Source organism: Lepisma saccharinum, chromosome 1 (assembly GCF_977018435.1).
Source record: "Lepisma saccharinum chromosome 1, izLepSacc3.1, whole genome shotgun sequence".
NCBI lineage: Eukaryota > Metazoa > Arthropoda > Insecta > Zygentoma > Lepismatidae > Lepisma > Lepisma saccharinum.
Window position 1 is genome coordinate 212,434,099 of NC_139229.1, and position 4,738 is coordinate 212,438,836.

At 38.0% G+C, this 4,738-nt stretch overlaps 1 non-coding gene across 1 annotated transcript; it reads right to left on the reverse strand.

Moving 5' to 3' along the window:
- Positions 1-4,090: 4,090 nt before the first annotated feature.
- Positions 4,091-4,163, reverse strand: TRNAK-CUU (transfer RNA lysine (anticodon CUU)). Its single transcript has one exon. It is a non-coding gene; the product is annotated as a tRNA-Lys (tRNA).
- Positions 4,164-4,738: the final 575 nt, after the last annotated feature.

The window sequence follows — 4,738 nt, forward strand, 5'->3', positions numbered from 1 at the left end:
TTACATGCTCCTCTGGCAACAATACCCTAATATTCTTAGCTTGTGTGAAGGAACTAACCTAGATAACACGAAAAATGTTAGTAGAAAAAAGCAGGGGTGCCCATCCCCCCAATGCCAATGGCGCAATCCCCCCCCCCCTTAACAGTTTGAACTAGTCAAAACGGATTTCTTCATTTTTGCACAAGAAAAAACTAAATTATATATTAAATATATAAAAATTATATAAATATGCATTTAAACTATGTTTGTGAGTGGAGAATAAGATTTATGAGATTTATAAAAAACACAATTTGAGTATTTAACAAAAATGGTTGCACTACTTAAGATAGAATATTCAACCTGGGCAAACCAAATAACATGCTGCAGCCGTGTGACAGATTCAATTATTGTTTCACGAGACATTACAGAAACCTAACTAGAAATTCCTAAGCTCATGGCTTGAATTTAATACGGTTCATCCTTCAAACAACTCGCCCCCTCTGCTTGAGGTAAATATAAATTTTTGAGTAATCCATAGCAATAATTACGTGGATTCTATCTTCAGTGCAAATGTCACTTGTTAAAGTAAAATTGTCATGAGACAAGATGTTAGAAATGCGAAGGAATTTGGATTTTTTTTTTTCTGTGCAAGGTGCACCTGCTTTAAATTAAGCAGAATATCAACACTATAAGTCCTCCTCCGTAGTCGAGCGGGTTAAGGCGTTCACTCGTCTTGAGGTCGTTCGCTGCGGGACGGCGTAGGTTCGAATCCGGCTCTGGTCGGAATTTATTCGGCCTACGTATAGGGCCGGTGGCAACCCACCATCGTGAGGAAATTGGGAAGCTCCGAGTGAGTGAGCGTAACCCGGTCAAGAAGACCTACAACAACGGCTGGGGGTTCGTCGGGCTGATCACCCGTCACCCCAACACTGGTCTGAGACCTCCACGCTATAACAGGTGACGGCGGAACAGTGTGGGAGGGAGACCAGCAGTCGGTAGGTAAGCCAAGGCCCGCCAAGGTGCTGTAGAGCTGTGGGGTTATGTTATCAACACTATAAGCATTATATTTTAAAAAGTGATGTTATGAATCAACATCGATAATGCAGTTCATGTTCTGTAATACAGCTATAGTGTAAAACTTCAGTAAAATGCGAAACACACATCTTTGTAACTTAATATTGAGATCGAAGCGAGGAAGAAATTTTTGCATCCATTTCTTTGCAGTATTTCAAGAATATTAATTTAATGGGATGTCAATACTTTGTTATGACCCCGCGATATCTACTCTTTTCGCACGTTCGGCGCCAGAAACGTGTGGATACCATATCGCTAAATATAATCCCCTAAATATAATATTCGAACTCTCCCCTACTACAGAAATCCATTGACAATCTAAGATTTAACACTTTATCAAGAGCTTCATATCTCCTCCCTTAAATTTATTACTCAATCCTTCCACCAAAATTTCCGTACCACAAATTGACATTCATCTGAGACTGAGGGCATTTTATGGGGATGAATGCGTAGACATCCGTACTGTGCGATCTTGAGTTTATCATGCTCTTAAAGAAAACCCCAGCTGAAGAAATCTCAGCTATGTGAGAGAATGGAATGAAACGCCGCGAACTGCAACTGATGGAGGTCATCGGAATCGTGTTCAGCTTGGCTTTTCTTTACGAGCATGAACAGCCCAAGATCGCACAGTACTGATGTCTACACATTCATCCCCATAAAATGCCCTCAGTCTCAGATGAATGTCAACTGTAGCACACTTTCTGCGGTTATAAACTCGATCACGGCACGCTACTTCAGGTTCTTCACCAACATTGCATGGTTACATGCTGCCATTTTCCTCGCAATAGTTCAGCACCCCCTGGTGATAGAAGTTTGAAACCTTCAATTGAGGAGCGGGAAAGTCTTATAAGTGCAATGTATGGTTCCTCAAAATCCAAAATGCGTTTACAAGGTAACAAAGAAAATAAAAACATAGGAAGCTTTAATTTTCAGCACGCTCTCGTAAAATTTCCTTTATTGCAGATCCATTTCAGGATTGTAATGTTGTGCATTGACATTCCAAATTACAGTTCGCAAAATGTTAACACAAAATGTTAATAAGAAATGAAATTAGGCATACCATATTTAATGCAAAATATTGAATTTTTCACGAGTTTTGTATCCCTTAAACCAATTGAATCTCAAACTCAAAATTTTTACTGAAGTTACTTATCATAGAGTACTGTATTGTGTACAAATTTCAGATTTTTAAACAACTGCCCACCAGATATATTAACCCTGAACTTGGAATCATTTAACAAAAAGTACATGTTTATGACCCTGTAGAACAAAAAATATTAAAGTCTCAAGCTTCAAATAATTTTGACATACTCTATTGGTACACAGGTACTTGCACAAAAAGATTCAAGTGTGAAACAAACTGCCTTCCCCCCCCAAAATAATGTCCGAAAATGTCATTTTGAGCGATTAAAATACACAATTTTGAGCTTAAAATTTATTATGAAGGAATAATATATAGAAAATTACACAGAAATATAATTGTAGCCTATAATGTGCTTAACATCACAGATTTTGTCTCATTGTCGTAGGACTTACTAGAGCTGAGATAAAAAAAGTTGCCGCTGATGCTTACGAATGGAGAAAATGACGCGCGCCATGATAAAAAAATGCCCGCCATCTTCAAATCGGTGATAGTAAAAATAAAATAACAGTGGTTCTGAACTGTCAACATATGAGGCTCAAACCACACAAAAAATAAACTTTTTTAAAAATGTCAAGCAACCATCTTGTACGACTTCATATGGATTGGCCCAATATTGTTTACATATTCGGTGGATAGGAAAAATCCCCCACCCACTTCAAACGCACCGTGCATTAAAATGAATAGATTTATTTATTCGCGACTTTCATCTTACGAACTTCTTATTTGCCCTTCCATTCTATTCCAAATGAACCAAGAACGAAGTCTAGAGCTTTATGTTTCAGAACATTGTCTTATCTGTTTTTAAAATAACCATAAAGTTTAAAAAGGAAACAAATAAAAAATATATCCGAACTTTCCAATAAAAAATAGGAAATTCATGTGCTGTTCTAAAAAGAAATTTTCTATGTGCCTTATATTTTCCACTGTTGTTACGAATCAGAAGGCAATGATATTAGTAATTAATCTTCTTTAGAATCTTGAATCATGATATAGACACCCCATCCCCTCGTCGTATATAGACACCCCGTCGTATCGATGTTCATCCCAGTCCGACCAACTCTTGCTGGTCTTCCGCAAGTCTCCCTGCATCAAGCACCACTCGTTCTTTCATATCCCTTCCTAGTATTAATGCTTACATCTCAAAGCCAATAACACTCTCACTATCTCAAACATAACATACTAGACCCTGCTTAACATTCATAGAATCGTGTTAATGTCCATTCCTCATCTCATTCATCAACACTAATATACACGACACACAATAAATCTTATCCTAACAAAACATTACCCACACAATTACACACTTATGGAATTTCGTATCTGTATTCATAAATAATATTAATGTTAAACACTAACACATATTTACTTCCTACTATTACTAACCTTTATCTTAATCTTCTTACCTTGTAGAATGATGTAAAACCAACTTTGTTCAGGAAAACCGAACAAATTTGGTTCTTCACACTGGGGCATTCATGCCAATGTCATGTAATGAAAAATGGAAAATAAAGGATGAATCAAAGAAAAGCGGGGGAATCCGTAAAAATTCGCAGAATTGACGACCTGGGTTAATTTTCAGGTACCAGGGCATAAGCGCATACCTCCGAAAGTAGTTTGACTACTTTTTGATCCATCCGTATACCCCATCCTCTTATCAATTCCTCCCCCACCCCCACCCTTTGCAAGCAAATGATAGCTATGGGATTGCACTTTCCCTTGGAGGATCGAGACTGAGATAGATTTTTGACACTTATATAATAAATACAAGTGGTATGGATTAATTTCTTGAACTGAAGAGATTTCGATATTCCGGAATGATTTGTATTTTAACGAAGCTTTCGAAATGCATTAGTTGAGACTCTGTAGCTATTATAGTGACGAAAAATAAAAAGTCGCCCAACGTGGGGCTCGAACCCACGACCCTGAGATTAAGAGTCTCATGCTCTACCGACTGAGCTAGCCGGGCTTGCATGCCATTTTGGAAACAATAGACTGATATTCTTGAGTTAATAAGTGATATTTTATCTATAGTTGATTAGATTAGATATCGTATTTATTATTCATTTTCACTCTAAAAACCAATTCTTCTGCGGCAACACAAATTGCATGTCAGAATAATTGAACGTAGATATGATCGCTTGCGTACGCAGGATTTCTTTTCTGAGGGGGCTGGAATTGTAAAGGTTAATAGTACATAGATGAGTTCAAGGGGGTGGGGCAGATACACAATAAGATAGTTCGTATATTTTGAACTTCCCACTCTGAAAAAATTAAAATCGGGGGTCATTTTGAGGAGAGGTTGTATTTACCTCTGTGCACTGTTATCTCCCAGGTTCTTTACTGCTTTCATTTGAAAATGTTCATTTTCTCAAAATTTCAGAAATAGGTTGTAACCCCATCAGACCCCCTTCTGCGTACGCCAGTGGATATGATCACCGAAGGAGAACTCGTGCTCTTCGCACCGTGTGCTCCGGGAGTGAGAAGGAAGAGGGGCGGCTCTCGATGTTATAGCGATGCAAGACCTTCTTCTTTATTTATTAA